Source organism: Protopterus annectens, chromosome 1.part1 (genome assembly GCF_019279795.1).
Source record: "Protopterus annectens isolate FY-2018-M chromosome 1.part1, PAN1.0, whole genome shotgun sequence".
NCBI classification, from domain to species: domain Eukaryota; kingdom Metazoa; phylum Chordata; order Ceratodontiformes; family Protopteridae; genus Protopterus; species Protopterus annectens.
The window spans coordinates 556,805,406-556,826,165 of record NC_056726.1 but is presented as its reverse complement, the minus strand read 5'-3'; positions in this window follow the sequence as shown (position 1 = coordinate 556,826,165).

Sequence of the window (20,760 nt, the reverse complement as noted above, 5' to 3'; positions counted from 1 at the left end):
ACAGCCTGGGATGACATGATTGACAAGCCTCGATGCTTTGCCAGAGATGGCCTGCATCTGTCTCCCTTGGGCTTCAGGCTCCTGGAAAGTCTCTTGCCTCCCCATAGTGCCTTTTTTAGGCAATGCCATGAGGTCAAAACTACCAACATGAAACTTTCATCAAAACAAATTAAAGGTCATGCTGCTAAATGCTAGGAGTCTAAACATGAAACTGCACTCATTGCAAGCATTCTTAACCCTGGAAGAAGCTGACATTTGTGCAGTCACACAAACCTGGTTCAAAGCTGCGGAGAGCACCCCAGCCATACCAGGTTACTCATCCTATCATTCATTCAGACCCCAAACTATGGGCAGCAAAACAAAAGGTGGAGTTGCTATATATATATATATATATATATATATATATATATATATATATATATAAAAGACAGCCACACCTCTAGGCTGGTCAAACAGTATGATGCACAGGAAAAACTCCAGGTGCAGTTAACAATTGATAAGACCCCTATTCAAATCATAGCTAGCTACAGGCCTCCAACTCAGACTCAAGATGCCCACTCCACCTATCTGGACCTCTTTGAATCTATCAAGATTCAACCCTTTACCCTGATCCTGGGCGACTTTAACTATTCAACCATTGATTGGAAGAAATACTCATGCCAAAACACAAATGCCCAGAGATTCTTTGATTTTGTCAATGTAAATGCCTTGGACCAGTTGGTTGACACCACCACAAGAGGTGAAAATATCTTGGACTTGGTATTAACCAACATGAGTAACCACTGCAGCATCCCTACAGTGTTATCATCCCTGGTAAGATCCAACCACAAAGCAGTCACTTTCGAAGTCACCATCTCACCTGACCCCCCCCCCCCCCAGCTAGAGTCAAACAAAAAACTTCTCTAAAGTTGATTACAACCTCCTGAAGGATGGTATAAACAGCTGCACAGCCCCCTCCCCTCCACAGAAACTGGGGCATATGTCCAAACCTACACCAAAATACTATATGAGCATTTATATAGCCGCATGGAATCAAGAATAGCAGACAGGATAAAATCCTCCTCCTCAAGGAAGAGTAAACCTGTCTGGTGGACATCTACAATAAACAAACTCTATAATAAAAGGAAAAAATTGCTGTCCTGGACCAAGAAGGAGCAGGTGTCTAATTGGAAGCAATCTCTCCTTAGCTTGAATAAGCAAATAAGAGCACAAATCCTCCAAAGCAGACTTTGAGTGCAAACTGGCCATATCTACTAAAGACAATCATAAGGCTTTGTTCACATATGTCTGCAATCTCAAGGGAAGCACCAAGATCTGCTCAGAACTGGTGGTCAAGGACACCACATATACAAAACCTGCAGATATAGCCAACCTGCTGGTAGACAGGTTCAGTGAAAACTTCACTCCTCTGTCCCCCTCATCAGTAAAACAGGACATCTCCAGTAACTGCCCCCCCTCCCATTATCTCTAGGGAGCAAGTCATCACTGCCCTCTCAAAGGCAAAAAATACAGCCTTCATGGGACCTGATGACATCCCAGGCTGCAGCCTACATGAACTCAGGCAGGAACTTGTAGATTCATTAGGCACCCTATTCAACTAAAGCCAGAGTACCGGCTTTATCCCAGCTGAGTAGAGGACAGCTACTGTCACCCCTTTGCACAAAGGTGGAGCATCCCCTGATCCAGGAAATTATAGACCCCATCATCCTAACTAGCCTGATATGCAAGAACATTGGCAACCTCCAGACACTTGATCCCACACAGTTTGGTTTTGTCAAGGGGAGATCATGCCTGTTAAATTTAGTTGACTTCTTAGAGACAGTCACCAAGGCCATAGACAAGAGGAAGATGGTGCACACTGCCTACCTTGACCTGGCCAAAGCCTTTGATACTATTCCTCACTCAAGTATAATAGATATACTCTTTCAACTAGGCATCGATTCATATGTTACCAGATGGGTAGCAAACTAGCTCACTGACAGAACCCACCTAGTAAAAATAGGGGAAGCCATCTCAAGTGGTAGACCCAAAACAAGTTGTGTACCCCAGGGATTGGTCTTGGGGCCCTGCTGTTTGGGATATACTTCTCAGAGGTGCAGGCCAAATCTAGTGGGCTCTGTCTGACCAAGTTTGTAGATGACTCCAAGCTGGGTGCTGTCATCAATTCCGCAAGTGATGTGAACATCCTCCAAGAAGGTCTCACCCAAACAAATGACTGGTGCCAGAAACATGGCCTCAAACTGAATGCCAAAAAATGCATCATCGTCTCCTTTGGGGAGAATGACACCCCCACAAATTATCACATTGATAATCAGGCACTAAACACACAATCAGTCATGAGGGACTTGAGCACCCAGATTGATACCAAACTGACTTTTGACCACCATATTGCCTCCATTGTACGGAAAGCTTTCTACATGGCCCATCTCATTAGTAAGGGTATCTCATCCAAGGACAAAGTGGTCATAGCATCTTTGTATTCTTCCCTTATAAGACCCATTATTGAGAACAATGACCCTTTTGGCAAGTACCTCACAAAGCACATGCAGCAGCTGGAGAGACCTCAGAGGTTCCTCACCTGGAGAATCCAGGACCTCAAACATCTACCCTACAAAGAGAGGCTAAAAACCCTGTCACTCTACTCAGTCTCTACAGACTTCTCAGAGGTGACCTCTGTCGGACATACAAAGCAATCTCAGACCCCATCCTAATGGGACTACTGCATATCTGCAAGTCAAACTCCACTAGAGTAACCCACATACGTGACCGCAACTTGGTCTGTGACATCAATAGGTCTTGTTGGTGGGACAGATTTGTGTCCCACAGACTTCCCCTTTTGTGGAATAGACTCCCTCTGCATGTAAAGCAGAGAACCTCATTAAACCTTTTTAAGTGCAACCTGGATAACTGGATAAGGAACAGAAACCACACCCCTGGGATTCCACCTGTGTCCCTGCTTGACAGTGGCATAGAGTGCTGACTTGATGGAACATGAGCTAAATTCTTGTTTAGTCTTGTAAGGGCCTTAGGGCCAATAGCCTAGTAACTTCCTATGATCCTATAATCAAATGTGATGTCATTCTATAACCAGCATTGAGAGGACGGTACTCTCACAGCAGTTTTTGTTTTGTTTTGTTTTCTTTGGAACCTGATATAAAGATCTATGATAGTTATCACAGTTCACTTAGTTCAGTTAGTTTTAGTTAGAAGCTCATCATCTTGCCTTGTGGGAGTATGGATCTCAACATCTAATCTTGCCTTGCTGTATTAATTAAGTTAACTAGGGAACAGGTATTATTTAGACAGTCCAGAAATACAGTGAGATTAGTTAAGTATTGCTTTTCTGCAACTGTTTGAATCTGTCCAACTGTGTTATTTTTATTTCTCCTATGATTGAAACTCTGATGTTTATTGTACTTAGATATTTTGTATTCTCATGTTTTCTATGTTATTATTTATTAGCAAATATTTTTAAACCTTTCATTCATTGTGACTAGTCTTTTACAGGATATTTTAACATCTTAAGAGTACTGGTGCTTATTTTAGTGATGTTGTGGCCACTCCAAAAACCTTGCTACTTTGGTTACACTCTACCATTTATATTAGTACTTTTACTCAGTATAATTGAATACCTTTGTAAGAGCCTAAGAGTGATTTACTGGTGGTAGAGTGGTTTCCTTATAGTGTGGGTAGAATGGGTACTGCTAGTAAATCTATACCAGCCTTTCCCAGGAATGTTTGTGCATGAAAATCAAATAACCAGGTGTGGGTGTGTCAGCTACTTGGAACTGGGACACAGTGCTCCAAAGTGAGTTTTGTTTGGGATCTGGAGAGACAGGCAATCAAGTCCCAGGTCGGCACCATGTTCCCTGTGTGCTCTTGGAGGAAATTGTGCTTGATGCATAGAGCTGATTCTTAAAATACTGTATAAATCCATTCCTGTTTTAGTGACCACCTCTCACTGGTGTCAGTTTTGAGGATTGAGGCTCCTTGATTTTGGCCAAGAATAGACAGGGTGTCACATCACCAATGTGACAGAATATTCTAGGCAGATTCACATGTGTACCTAAGCTTAGTCTGTTTCACCAGTCTGTAGGGCTCAGCAACCTTACCTTCTCTACGAGATACATGGAAGTAAAGAGTACAGTGTTCACAGATGTGACATAGTTGTACCATCAAGTATCTTCCTCTTGAAGACTTACATATTCCTTAGAAAAACATACTAATGAGGTCCCCAGCCATTATACACAGATATCAAGACAGTTACATGTAAGCAATGGGTCTTATGTAAGTTATGGGTACTAGAATCCATTCTAAATAGTTTTGATAGCATGAGTGGACTCATTTGGTGAATGAAGGCAAAGCACATAATTCTTTCTGGATCTTATAGAAATGCAATTACAGAGGTATGACAATTATGCTTATATTTATTTTCTACCAGTTGAAAAATACACTGTGGACACTACTCTTTACTTCCACGTATCTTGCAGAGAGGGTGAGGTTGCTGAGCCCTACAGTTTGGAGAAACAGCCTAAGCTTAGGTGCAGGGATACACTGCCTAAAAGGAACTCTGAAACAGAGGGTCAGATGGCAACACTCATATAAACAACATGTGTAATAAATGGTGCTATCCATAGCTGTATGACTGCCTTGCTTTACATCTGCAATCCAAAGAACTAGCATCACCAGGCCTGTAGCAGAACACATTGACACAAGCGGCCCTCTAAGATGGTGTTGTATCTGAGCTGATTGTTTGAGACCATTTAATGTTAAAAAAAATCACATCACTTTATTTATACATTTGGCACCTGGAAAACCACAAGAATAACATTACCTCAGAATCTAAGCATTCCTTAAATCCAGGAAAGAAATCCTTCTCTCCTTTATTTTAAACAGATGCATTGCCAAGATCATGGCTAAACATCTTGCCTCTATTTGTACTGTATGCATTTCCTTGGCCAAGGTCAAAAACATTAACTGCTTGCCTCAGAAGGGCTATACCAGCAATATGACCTTGATTTTAACGAACTGTATTAAATATCGGGAAAATTATTTTCACATTTCTGTTCACACTGAATTACATTTTTGCCACTGTCCAGCACCTGTGTTTACTGTATAGGATGCATTTCACATTTTGTAGTGTCTAACTCAGTTACTTATGATAAATTTCTATAATAAACTACTTGGAGCATGTGTAAAATAGTATTAATATACTTAAACATATATATAAATTATATACTTTAATAAAATTATCAATGTCATTCCAGTTGCTTGTTCTATGTCTAGAAACCAGGAAAGAAAATGAACTAAGCAAACAACTAATAATAAAATATTATACTATAGTTTTAGAAGCTATCCGATATCTGTATTTTATGGCCTAGTCAAAACAGGAAGAATAGTCGTCTGTATCCTGTTCTGAGTCTGAGACACATGAATACTGCTTGCAACCTGTAAGGCTGCTTATATTCTGTCTGAATATTTTTCATCTGGCAATGTTTCCAAAAGGACTTTAATGCACTAAATAAACTACTCAGGTAGCATATTAATAATCACTTAAATAGTGGATAAATCAGTCTGTAAAAGCAACAGACAGTTCAGTTTAGCTCTACAATCTGCTACACTCTTTCTTAGCATCCTTTAACCAAATCATTGAACACATCCGGCCTAGTAAAATCACAGTTTGCCAAAATGCTTTTTTAATAAGGTAAAACTGTTTGGAGTAAACATGAACTCAGGTTTATTTAACTGCTTCTATTCCACTTTGAAATGCAAGTTGATAAATAGAGAATTAATGGGTAGCTGGATTTAGAGACACAATATGTAGTTGAGCACCGACATGAATTCAGGAAAGCATAAAATGCTTTGCCAGTCCACACAATTCACAAGCAATACTGCCCATCAAAGGCAAAAAAAAAATAGAATCAAACACTGAAGACAAGTATGGTACAACCACTGAGTACTGATTGGCAATCTAAAGTTTGCCAACAACAGTACCAGGGCACCATAACTGTCATCTTCTTAGCATAGGAAATCTGGACAAAGCCAAAAATAATTGGGGAACAGAGGTGAAAAACTAGGAGCATATTTTAGTTATTGCTTTTACAAACTTAGAAAGTTGCTAGAATAAAAGATTTTTGTGTTGTCATGCATTTTCTAAAGGTTGTGAAGTCTGAAACTCAAATGACTGTCATTAATTACTTTTGCCAGAAAACTGCAATTTTTATGAGGAAGAGACCAAAATAAGAGGCAAAAATCTGGACACTCTGCCAAAATCTGGACAGTTGAGAGGCATACATAGCCCAGACAGCCAAGTGTGCAGTAATATAATATGTACAAAACACACTTCTGGTATGTTCTTTTACAGCTGACAGTATTATTCTGGGGTGACTGACAGAATCAAAGTTGCTAGATAATTGTAATTTTAAAATTGTTTTGGATTTTATTGGGTCATGGATCTTATTGGGTCACCTTAGCTTTTTAAATGACTGGGTGTGAGCATGAAAAACATCTCCATTAGTATGGGCAGAAACACACGCAATCTGTTACCTTGTCCCCAGAAGCTGAGAGGAAGATGTGGTGTCAGTGTTGAATGAGGTGTTGGAATCTGCACAACTACAGAATAATAAGGAGATTACTAACTGTGAAATTCTGTTGGTTGTTTTGACATTTAAACAGTCTGCTAACAATATAAGCAGTTGTATGATCAGTTGCTTCATCAAAGGAAAGGATGGAGCACATTGAAACATTAATAACTGAGCAAGATCTCTATATACAAGAAATGTAAATGGGAAAAGATGTTCTTCCTTATTTATAAAGCTCACTTCCAGTGGTTTAAAAAAGGGGGGACTTTGGTCTATTGCAAGTTTAAAGGGAAATCTTTTTCTTGCTATCCAACTGCCAGAGCAATGCACAGACTTTACTCTAGTTACTGAAATTCTGTACTACAGGCAGGAGTCTGTTTTAAAAGTAGCATGATGACTGGCCCTTTAAACTACAACAGGGCTAAAATTGCTTTTGTCTAAGATTACTAGAGTAGTTATAGAGCACAGAAAGAAGTGTCACCCCGTGATGGTACTATTAAACCAAAATGGACTGAAATTGAATTCACTACTTGCAAACTTTATGAATGCATGGTTTTATTTATTTATTTATTTTGCACTTTTTCCGCATCAGCAGCGCAATAGTTGACCAGGAGATGGTTGTCATTTAGAGAGCCATTACAGGTGGTTTGACATTTTCTATTTTTTTTTTTATTACAGCCGTAAGTAATTCATCATGCTCAGGGCCAGCTAAACAAAGTTTTTAAAGGGCTATCCATGCTGGTCATCCCTCACTTCCACAAGGGACCTTGCCATTAAGCAGCTTCATCCCCTTCTCTGAAGCACAAGAAGTGTTTTTTCTCAGTCTTCTCCATGAAAAATCACACTTTCCAAAGCACTTAATCCCCTCTCCCTTTACAGGAGAGATGAGGCAATGTAGCCACATCTCTTTCACCATCTCTGCCCATGGCAGGCTCCACCATGCTGGAGCATGTAATAGAACCCTGGAAACAAACGTTCTTCTTCTACTATATACTACAGTAAAGCTTTTCCTGAGTCACCCATTACTTTTAGATAGTTATAAATTCATGCCAATATCCTCAGTTACTCCGAATCCTTACAATAAATAGCAGTATAGTTGTCCAAAAATGTTGTCTCAGTTCTTCTGAAAAAAAACAAAGATGCTTTTCAAACCTGACAGACCTCACAAAATCCTGTCATGCCACTGATGCAAAAAATACTGTAAAAATAGAAATACACAAAAGGATAAGGCAAATAAATGTACCTCTCAACTGTCTAGATTTTGTCAGAATATTCAGATTTTCACCTCATATTTTGGTCCGATCCTAATAAAATATTTAGTTTTATGGGAAATCAGTGAGAACTGAAGTAATTAAATAATGCCAGTCATTTGAGTTTCAGACTTCATACCCTTCATAAAATGCATTACACAAAACCTTTTATTCTAGCAACTTTCTGAGCGAAATAATTACAATATATTCCTAGTTTTGGGCTTCTTCTCCCCATCCCTCCCCATTTTTTTGGCTTTGTCCAGATTTAAACACAAAATCCAGCATGCAGAAAACAAAAACTAGATTTCTTGTGCTAAGAAGTTGAGAGGTATGGTATAGGCAATTCTCTTGCCAATGTATGATGCATATTTCCAGTTGTAATCATCAAAACTACAGTTCCTTTTATTCAGTACCTGAGATGTTATCCTTTGGGAACATGTCATGGTTAATGTAATTTTCAGTGTTATATTGATGTTAGGGAGACTACCTTTGGACTGGCAAACTGCAGTGGTGAAACCCATCTTCAAAAGAACAAAATGGATGATATAATGAATTGCATTTAAAGAGAGGTAACATTCTCCATCTTGTCTGCAAATTTAATGCAGGAGAATGTGTGAAGACTCTCCTGGCAATTCAGAAAGAACCCCACCACTGGCAGCAAGAACTGCTGCTGATGTTGGCAAAAGCAATTCAGAGACATGTTAACCCCAGTAAGGAAAGGCCTCATTATTAACTAATTTGCATACCTCTGAATCACTCATAACTGCTGTCAGAGCAAATTAGTATTTTCTTCAGTAGTAAACATTGGTAGCGCACACACCCCATTGACAAAGGCACCTCCCATTCACTCTCCTAGACATAGACACACATTCAACCATGCATGCTTACACTCAGTCACACACACACACACACACACACACACACACACACACACACACACACACACACACACACACACACACACACACCTGTTACCTGTCCTCAAATTAACATAATTTTCTTGACATTTATTATTATTTTTGTTCCTGCCTTCATAAGTCACAGATCCTTACAGTTACTCAATAATGCCAGACATTAGAGTTTTATACTTCTTATTGGTCATAAAGAGCATGATGATGGCAGACATGACACTTTATTAAGTTTTTAAATAAGTCTCTGTAATAGTTTAAATATTCTCTATGATGTCATATAACGTTCCTCCAAGCTTTGCACCAAACCCGTCCCCACAAGGGCACACTCCTACCCTTCTCAACTGTCTCTGATTTTACAGAATGTCTTGCTTTTGCCTCTTATGGGTGCCCTGTCTCTCATATCTCATTGACTGTTGCAATCATTGAGAAACCCCAGACATTAGAGTATTATACTTATTATGTTTAAAATACCCAGATACACTAACTTACACTAGCTAAACTGTTTGTGTATCATATTAAGGCTCCTGGTTGACATTTTTTTTGCATCTGTGGTGCAGAATTAGAAACTCTCTCTTTGTTTTATTATACTTATTTATTTTTATTTATTTTCAAAGACTCAGGTAAAGCTTTAGAAGTGTAACTGGTGTCTAGCATTGATACAGAGTGTTAACAAAGTGTGTTTGAGTGCCAGGCATGCAGGGTTTGAATCTTTTTAAGTTTCTTTTGGGTACACTGTATAGATTATCACTGGTGTATATTGTACCCCCATCTCATATCTTCGTGCTGCAAAATGTATTCTATTATTTTTTTAGGTCCCACAAGGCATGATATAACAAGGTATTTTCATTGGACAACACATAGCTGACTAGCATGGTCCAGTCTGCTGGAATGTCTCATTAGCATTTGTGGTAAGCCATAGAGAAAACTCACCATGGTGCTGCACAATGAAGTTGTGCAGAACTTTGATAGGGCTGTCTCTGAATCAAAAATAGTTACCACTAGGTATATACCAGGCCTGCACCTTGCAATAATCTTTCAGAATGCAGCCCTCTGTCCTGACAACTGAACAGTGGATCAACTCTTTGCCCTAACATAACATATCTATATTTATATCTATATGGGTGTCATTGAGATAGTCGGATGGTGCATTCATCGCACTGAATAAAAGTCATCTGAGCTGAGTGAACATTGTTTCGGTGTGAGATAGTGAACCGTGAAGAGTGATGAGTCTGTCCTTTCCCAACTGTATACTGATCTTGGAGTTGATAAATATAATAAGTAGGGGATGTGAGGGTGCAGCCCTCCACATGGGTGGTGCAGGGGCTCCCCCATGCCAGAAAGACTGTGTTTTTTATTTTTTTATTTTTTAAAGATAGACCAGTTTTTGTCAATCTTCTTCACTTACAATATATGAGTATATAACTGTCATATACTTATATATCTATATCTCTATCTATCTACCTATGAATCTATATCAGAAGACTGATCGATCAGAAAGTTGAATTCTATATGGTTAAGATCATATGATCTATTTTCTGAAAAGTGGAAAAGTACAAAAAAAAAAACAAAATCTGTGTTTTTCCAGAGTGGCAAGGCCCCCTGCAAATAATATATACCAACTCCGAAATCACACTACAGTGGGGAAAGGGACAAATTCCCTGATCCCCATCATACCACAATCTCAGTACAAACAGTTCAACTTTTGGGAATGTCGATTATGCGGTTTCAACCACATAGAGGCTGATTTTGCAAAAAGTCGATCATATGGTCTTGACCACATGGAGTTCAACTTTCTGGAAAATTGATCTTTTGATACAGACCGATATATATATATATATATATATATATATATATATATATATATATATATATACACACACACACACACACACACACACACACACACACACACACACACACACACACACACATATGTGTGTGTGTGTGTGTGTGTGTGTGTGTGTGTGTGTGTATGTGTGTGTGTGTGTGTGTGTGTGTGTGTGTGTGTGTGTGTATGTGCATATGAAACAAAAAAACAATGAACCGCAGATAAAAGTAATCCTGCAAGGCATTAGGTTTGATTCTCACTCTTGGTCTCTGACTGGCTATTGGCTAGCCATATAATAGTCTGCTGACTGATTGGCTGTCTACTTATGAAATTGTTACTGTCAAGAAAGCAACTGCATACCTTTTTTTCCTCAAAATGCGAGCTTCTTCGGTTCATATCACTGCATATTAAATCCAATGTTTTCTTTAAAGTTCAGAAGCTCTTAACATAGATCAGTATTCTTTTAGCACTGAACTATTTTATCTATTCCAATGAAGCTCCTGGATTGTCATTAGAATGTTTAAGAAGAGCACTTCTTTCTCTCTTGCATCTCAAATCTCTGAGATGCAAGCTTATTCTGTCTTTCAAGTGCTTTGTCTTCTAACTAATATAAAAAGAGTCTCCAACTCATTCTACAAATCAAATTACCCATTAAGATGACCAAGTAGTTCTATGTTGAATGTCAAAAAACTTTCTTGCATTGCTAGTGGAAAATTCCATACATTCCATTGCGGCTTCTGAAAATTATAAAGAGAAAGGTTGGATAATAAATACAGGAGACTCTTTAAATGAGCAAATTTAAAATGGATGTAATTACACTGATTGCTGGAAAGAAGTTATATAACTTATGACTTTCATTCTAAAATGCAGTTTGATAAATAGATATAAATGTTCTGTTTTTTGGTTAAATGAATGTTATAGGTTTGTAAGTAAGTACTATGTTACCTACCCTTGCGGATAATTTTAAGCCGGACCAGTTTCCCTTTAGGGGCTTGAATTAACCTATTCCATTTGGTTTTATATTGACTTTAGCCATCCCATCGTCTGAGATCATACCTCTCCATCTCTTAGACCAAGAAACCTGAACAAAGCCTGATATAATGGGTGGGGAGGGGAGACTCAGAAATAGGGGCACATTTTAAATATTGCCCTTACAAACTTAAAAAGTAGCTATAATAACAGTTTGTGTTAAAATGCATTTTCTAAAGGATATGGTCTGAAAATCAAATGTATGTCATTATTTAGTGATATAATTTTTCAGATCATCCCAGTGATTTGCCAGAAAACCACAAATTTTATGAGGAACAGACCAAATTTCTGAAGCAAAAATCTGGACATTCTGTGAAAATCTGAATACTTGAGAGTTGTGTCTGAGATATAGAGCATTATAAGATATGGGCTATTTAAAGGGGGGACAATGACATCTGTAGATCTAGACAGAATCTCTTTATTTATAATCTGTGCAATTTAGAAGGACTATTTTATGACAACAAACACATGTTGATCAAAAGTTAGATCACTGTCCACACAAGTTCCCAAATTCCAAACAACTGGTGCAACTGTTAGGGGTGTATTTTCAAAGTGGTAGTTCCTCAGGACAGATGACTTCCCAAAGGATACAATAGTACACTTTTTGGCATTTAGTTTCAGTCAAATATTTTGATACCAGTTATTTATTTGGGACAAACCTGCAGGTTGGGTAAGTGATTTAGGGATTCAATGGCTGCTCATAGTTTGCAGTCATCTGTAACTATAGTTTGGACCTTAATCAGCCATGCTAAGTCCAACTTACACTACTAACATAGAATGTTAAAGGTCTTTTGAACATGATTTAGAAATGTTGCATAAAGAAATATAGTTCTTTAGACCAGATTCAAATGTAATACAGGTATACTGGATGGCGATATATGGATATTGAATGGCATGAATATGACTGATTCAGGGCCATGTGAGATTTTGAATTTGGTATAAGTTTTTTTTAATTTATTGATGTAATAATATACACTGATATGCACCAAAGAAGTTCATATTTTGAGTGAAATCAATATGCAATTGTTCTCTGGACAATTAGACAATAAAAATATCATTTTTATCTGCTGTTCATTGTTTTTTCCTTTGGGTGGGTTATAAGAATTGTCAGCATGTTTTATATGTGTTTTATGGGCCTTGTGTTTCTGTGTCCAAGAAAAACTGATTAAAAAATGTACTTATTTTTTGTTAATCTCCTTGTTGTATTATTCTTTTTTATTTCCTACATGCCTAACGCATTTCATCTGTAAAGCTTGTATTTCCCATGACATGAGAATGTATGACTTTTTCTCTTTTTTAATACAAATGGACGCATAAAGACAATTAAGGACATAAAATGCCCCTAAAGTGTAATTTGTTTAAGTGATTGTATCTCTTGTTCTATTAGGTCATAAACTCTAATTACAGTCCATGTCAGAGAAGTAGCTAACTACGACTATGAAAAAAAGCAAACCTGAACATGCCAATCTTTAAGAGATGTATGTTGACATCCTCCTTGGGATTCAGTATCATTTGCCGCATTGTAGTAGGCAATTTTGTGCTACAAGCGGTTATGTGTGATATGTGAGCGATTAAGGATGAAGTGTGAGAGGTGGAGGTAAGCCAGCAGAGCTGCTCAAAGTATAGTATAATGAAATGTTAATAAGCAACCGCATTAAAATGAGCAGCTCCATGCATGCAAAATGATGTAAAACAAGATAGCGAGTGATTCAGAAACACATAAAGCACAACATCATGGGCAATCACTAGTGTTAATGACCACAGCAAAATACCAGTGTACATGCAGAGGTGCAGTAGGTCACCAAGCCAGTTATCGTGATTCCCACATACAGTACATCATTATCATCATCATCAATCTCTCTTTCCACATTTTCTACAGGGGTTGGGGTGTCACATCAACTGCTGCCATCTCTAAAGATTCAGTAACATTCTCAATCCTTCTTCAGCAGTCATGCCTGAATGTCGCAGGTCTTCTGTCGCACAATCCATCTATTTCTTTGTTAGAAACCCTCATTTCATGTTGCCTCCTTCCTGTCTGTCCCCTGAATCTTCTTCACCAGGTTGCCTTCTGCTTTCCTGCACATGTACCAGAACTACCGTAATCTGTGTTCTTTGACTTTCTATACAGTTGGAGCTACTTGGGCTTCTGCTCTTTTGTTCTTATTTCATTGTCTGTCCCACATTGTGCATCCTACCACCCATGTCAGGCACTTCATCTCCATCACCTCTAGCTTCTCAACTGCTTTGCCTTTACTGCTCAGATTTCTGTACCATACAGTAGTACTGGTCACACCACTGTTTTGTACACCTTACTTTTCAACTTCTTTGGCATTTTTCTGTCATACAATACCCCGGACACTATGAGCCAGTTAGATGCTGCCCCTCTAATTCTAGTTTTGACCTCATTATTCATATTTCCCATCTATTCAACTACCCCTTACCTCTACCAGGTGTTTGATGTTCTTAACTTGTTCCATATTTTTACCTTCTATCTCAGTTTTCAGCTTCTTTTGATTTCACACATTTGCTGATATTACAACTGTGCTATCTGTACTCAATTTCATCCTGCGTGCCTTAAGTTTTGCATTCTATTCTCCTATCCTTTGCTGAAGTTATCACACAGAATCTGCTTGTAATGTCATATCATCTGTATACAGCAGCTCTGTTGATCTGACTTTCCAACCTGTTTACTAGTGTAGTTCATCACCAGTATGAACAGCAGTGAGCTCAGTGCTGAACCCAGACATACCCCCACTCCCACTGGGAACCCCTCTGTGAGTCTGAACACTGCTTGTACTTGTGTCATTGTGTCCTTGTACATAGTCTGCACTAATTCTGCCAATGTTTCTGGGACTTCAAACCATCACAGGACTACCCAAATCAGCTTTCTTGGAATATTGTCATATGCTTTTTCTAAGTCTATGAATGCCCAGTAGGACTGTTTCCTCATCTCTAGCTTCTTATCAGGTAAATGTCTGACAGTAAACATCAGGTCAGTTGTGCTGTATCTTGATCCAAACTGCTTACCTATCATCTTAGCTTCAACTACTGTATGTATTCGTTTATCATTCACTGTCTCCAGAAATTTCATGCAGTGTGGTAGGAGTTTGATACATCTATACTGCTCACAGTTATAAATGTCTCCTTTGTTCTTGTACACTGACACTGGTATGCTTATTCTCCACTCATCTGGCATGCACCTTTCTCTCCATAATGCTATGAATATCCTCAGGAGCCATTTCTCCCCTAACTTATCCAATATCTTGATCATATCAGCCGTGACCTCATCTGAGCCTGCTGCTTTCCTTAACTTCATCTTCCTTAGTGCTATTCTTACTTCTCCTAGGATGAGCTCCTCTTCTTCTTTCATCAGCCACATGTTACCATTATCAGTAGCTTGTGAGGGGTCACTTCTGCAGGGATATCTTATTGGCCAAGCTAGATATGCCCTGGAGCCCTGGTTGATGATACTAATCTGAAATCCCCAGACTGACCTAGCACAAACCTAGTTCATTGTAGTCCATGCATTTAGGTTACTGAAAGCATGTGTTTGCTGTATGGCTGTCTGGTGGTGGCCTGCAGTATGACTGTGGCACCTGTGCTACGAATGTTATCAGTGTGTGCAAGGTTAAACAACATGACTATGAGGAAGCTATTGCATCAGGGAGGCCATTTGCAGTAGAAATATCTCCCAATACACCTGGTTGTAGAAGGGTTGCCAAATGAGTTGGTGAAGGATCCAGCAGCAGAGGATGAATGTGTTAGTATGCTGTGTCAGTAGAAAAGATGTAGCACAGCAGCCGGTGCATTGTTTTGGAACATAGCAAAACCTATACAGTGCATTAAAAGTGATGCATACAAGCACAATAACATACTTTGTTTAGCTATGCATAGACTAGCCACACTGTGCATCAAACAAAGGCTGCTCAAGTAACAAAGAACAAAGGGCAGGCCACAGTTATCATCATTTGTACAGGTTGGAGAAGGAACATGAGTGTGCAATGTCTTCCACATGAAATGCATTAGTGCACTGTGTGTGAGAGGTAGGTCTGCAGACAATTACTACAAAATACTTTGGAAGGGCCATTGTCACTGTTTTATTTGCATGTGTGTGTGCTTGTGTGTGTGTGTGTGTGTGTGTGTGTGTGTGTGTGTGTGTGTGTGTGTGTGTGTGTGTGTGTGTGTGTGTGTGTGTGTGTGTGTGTGTGTGTGTATGACACAGAGGACTGTAGTAGTAGCAGTGGTAGTGTCTGCTCATGCACGTGTGGGCACGGGCGTGCACACACACACACACACACACACACACACACACACACACACACACACACACACACACACACATGCTGGGATACAGCCTTAGCCATAGTTGCATTATTGAGGTTCAGACTAGCAGATGGATCCAGGGCATGCATAGAAGATGAACAAGAATGTGTTGTGCCCCCATCCATGGCAGCTGGATCTTCCTGGAGTGTTACAGGTAGTAACACAGCCTTGTGAGTGAGTGACATCTGGTACCATATGGAGCATCTGCACCAAGACTTCATTCTCTGCTTTGAGAACTTGTTCTTCCTTTGCCAGGCATCTTGCTGTATGGAAAGAATAAGCATGTGAGTTGTCCATGTAGGCTAGCTCCACTGTATCGCCCATTGCATACAGTGGACTGGGAATGCTAATATGTAGGCACAACAGTAAGCTGTACTTCCTTTCTCTACTGCCTTGCTCAGGAAAACCTCCTTCCAAACCCTATCCACTCAATAGGATACATCCCCCACCCAACCATAACTCTTCCTCCACCCCAACAAAATGCAGAATGTAGTGCGGTATATGCTGTGCAACATTTACTTGTACACAGATGCCCCCCAGTGTTATACCTGCTATGGTCCCCATCTACACAGTCATACCTACCAATAGGCACAAAACAGATGTCAGTTGAAGCTGTAGTACAATACTCTTTGTCGGGGGGAGCTACCTGATTTGACAAGAAGTGTACGTTGAGCTATATAAATATAGCTGACTTCCTTTGTCAAGTGTGAAGACATAGCACAACTGTGCAGAGTGTGACCAAGGTTAGGGCAACATCAGACAGACTGGCACTTGATGGGTAAAATGCGTTGTCATTTCCATCATAGCTGTGTAACAGTGGTCTGTCACTGGACAACAGTAAGAAGACAACAGCTGACCCCACCCCAGATACATTTTCAGGATATTGTTACAAACAGGTTTGTGAGTATCCCAGCATATTCCAAGCAAAGTTAGCCTGGCACCTTTAAATCCTGCCTTACAGAACTACCCTGGGGTGTGTCTCACGTTAACCTTCATTTTACTTCAGTACAAGTCTGTGCTTCCAGCCCCCAAGTAGTTTACTCTTGTTAAAATATTTAACATTTATTACAGATATTCCTACATATATGAGTCAGTGTAAATTACACAACAATTAGCACATTCACCTTTAGTACAGAAGGCTGTGGGCTCTATTCCCATACCAGGTAAATGGATTACTGACACTGTAGTGGAGCATAAGGGGGTGATATACTCCTAAGTGTATCATCCTTTGGTTGAGATGCTAAACTGAGGCCCCATCTGCTTGAATTGGTGGTAGCTCGGGAGGATGTAAAAGATTCCATGGCATCTATCAGAAAGAGGACAGGAAGTTTGTTAATACCTTGGCCAAATTTTCCATAGACGTTTAAATACCACCTTGGGTCTCCCCTGAAAAGAGATGACTAGCCCAGTGGGACTAATCCAGTCAATGAAAGATAAATAAAATAAAATAAAAATTACCTCAATAAATACTTCAGGTAACTAATCCAGCAAAAGAAGTGTTAAGAAAATGTTGCACTTACCTGCTGCTTTTACACTCAGCTTCCACATGTATAGATGTATCACTATCCAGTGCTCTTTGTTCTCTTCCATAATGCAATGAGCCTCTGTGCAACTTCTTTATATAGATTTAGTCCTATGAGCATCATGCTTATGCAAATGAGGACTCAGCACATGAATGTCTCTGAATCACTCATTCTATGCTTCACAGATGGTAGCATGGTCTTACCTACATGTTTACACAGCACTGTGTACACATCTGAGCATTTCTGACTGCAATAATATATTATACAGTAAAATAAACAGATAGTAGAGTTTAAAAGTAAACTCACAGTGTGGCTAGTCTTCTGTAAGAAGGAAGTTTTACACAACTCATTGTTTAACTCTGCAAGGAGCAGGCATGCTTAAGAGCACTACATCTGTACTTGTAGAGTGACTGCTGTATATGACAAAGCTGTGCAAGTAAAACTTACTATAACAGTAAATGCTCTAATAGAGCACTATTGCTTAAGCTATTTTGGTTATGTCCTTGCTTAGAATATGACCATCAGCCAACATTCAAAGGTTAGGACACTTTCCATGCACCTAAACTGCTTTTATCATGATTGTCAGTTTGTGTGGTTTCCTAAGTCACTGTCATTCACTCAACCCCCCCCCCCATGTTCTCTGTTTGTGAATTTGCCCCTGCTATCTATTTTAATCATCCTATCATTGCTTGAACTTCCCTTCCTTCCTTCCCCACCTTACATTTTAGGTATATAGAAATGGGCACCTGTCCCACAAAAAAGAACCTTTCATCCCCCCTCAACTTATTCATTCCTGTTTCACTTAATAGCTTATCTCTGCTTGTTTTCCCCTTTTCCTATAATCCCAGTCTTACCATTTAATCTGGTAAAAATAGATTTAACATGTGTAGTGACCCTTTATGACTTAGAGATACCTATATTGTCATACATGACCAAACTCAGTTACATTGATGAGCCTATTCAGTTGCCACTGGGGAATACAATCCCTCTCTCACTGTAGGCCCTGTTTTGGTCACAAGCATTTTTTTTTCTAATTAGCTGTTTTTCTCTGCTTTGTTAATCAATAATGGGCTTAAAGCCACATCAAGTGAAAAGGTAAAGTGCAGCTGGCCCTGTTTATAGGATCATATGAAGTTACTAGACTAATGGCCCTCAGACCCTTCCAAGCCTAACTAAGTAGTTCAGTCATGGAGACATTGTTTATGATTCTCAGTGATGTGTATTGTCTCTGAACTGGAGTAATTAAGCCCTTGGCCTTTATAAGTGGTAGAATTGATTTGGTAACTTCTGCTGAAGAAAAAAAAGGAAACACTGATGTTTTTTTTCTGGAGGGAATGATGTAATGAAACTTTAGAGGATAGCTGAGGAATTGAAATTCATAAAAAAGTGAGCTCAGTCTGTACTCTCTAGTTTTTGCTTGGAAAATATTGAGGTGACCATTTCTGTGTAAGTTTGCTATCTGCAGTTTCTGTCTTTTATCACTAAATAACTTATATCAGTAAAATTCAACTACTCTTTAAACTAGAGATGGATTATGGAGCTAAAGTAGATGTTTTCTTTAAATATCCCTATATAAACAACAAATAATGGCAATAATAATCTCTCAGATGAAAAAAAGATGTGAAAAGATGAATGAATTAGATGTTTCATAAAAAATAATTAAAACAAACAAAACTTCTCTAATTTTCTTCATCTTCGACTGAATTCAATACAAATACAAATATATACACCTTTATAACCTTTACACCTTCTAATCTGTTGTGTATTAAATATTTAATTGTTATTAAAATAATTTCATTGTTTCAAAACTCAAAATTTTACAAAAATAAACATTTATCTACACATTTTTTATATAGTTTCTTTTTTTTGTTCTTAATTTATAAATATATATAGTATTTTTTTTTATTGCTTGGATGGTCTGCTTTAAAATGTCTAACACCAAGGTCTCTTTTTGTTTTTTTACATCACTTAAATCTTTTGGTAAAAAGCGACAAAATCTGTCTCTACTTCTTTTACACAAAATTTTTTTTTTAAATTAGTAACAACATTTGGTGTTTAAATAATACACTTTTTTGGGGTCTTTTGTTGTTATATGTCTAGTTGAACTTGTTTGCCTTGTAGCAGACTCTTTTATATAACAATAAACAAAAGATAACAACATAGTTAAGAAGGTATGTTTTGTTGTTATAATATCCACATATTTCTACAAGTGATAAAATATTGGAAGTTCCAGGGTATATCCTGTAAACACTAGTGTGGTGTATGTATATCTTCTGTGCTCTGGTCCGGCATTTTATGTTGGCATGACACTAGGGAGTCTGGGCAACCGGTATTAACGACACTTATACTATATCAAAAAAAAAAAAGACCCCAAGAAGTGTATTATTTAAACACTAATTGTAAAAAACTGTTTTTAAAAAATTTGTTTTCTAAGTAGAAGCCTGCAAAAAATATTTTAAAGATTTAAGTAGGTGAACAAAAAGACCTTAAAAGAGATTAAGCTTAAAGCTATTGCAGAAAGCTCAAAGCAGACCAATTATATAAAAAAAATTAAATATTTTAAAATGAAACATTTTAAATATCCCTATATGTTTAAATGTTATTTTATTTTTTTACATGCATTTTTTCATTACTTTGAATATTTAAACTGTAACTGCACCGTTGGCTTATAATTTAAGTTGATTTCATTTACTTTTAATCTTTACTAGCTGTCTGTTTTACTGTATAATATATTATTGCTATTTATTACCTGGGAAGAGGGATATCATCTACCACTGGTTAACAAACTGTGGCTTCCCATTTCCACTTAGCTAGCTCATTTGAGGCTACCACAAGTGAAATCATTAAAGTGTATGATTTTATATTTGGCTTAATTATTAGGGCCAACTACTGTGACATGAAGAAACCTGTGAGGAACTGGAGAATTCTGTGAGACCTCCCTCAGAATTGTGTTTATGTTGCTGTATATAAAAATAATAAACTATGTGAAAGGCAGTTAATGTAGGTAAGAGGCTCTGGAAAATGTTGTGGTTCACAGCGAGTGTTGAGAGAAATGGGCCTGGGTGCTAGGTCAAATGCTCAGCTCTGAAGATGGCCTGTGTGCATGCTAATCTGAAGGTGGATGCTGAAAGCTCATAATCAGGACAGCAGTGTGCATTCTGTTTAAGCTTTTTGGGCTAGGTTGCATTTTGTGAGTTGATTATTTGAATTATACTTGTGTGCACTTTCTTACTGTAACCTGTTAGGTGCCAGTGATATGATCATCTTCCTTAGAATGCCTTTATGGGAAGTATTGCAACAGAAAGTGGTCTAGGG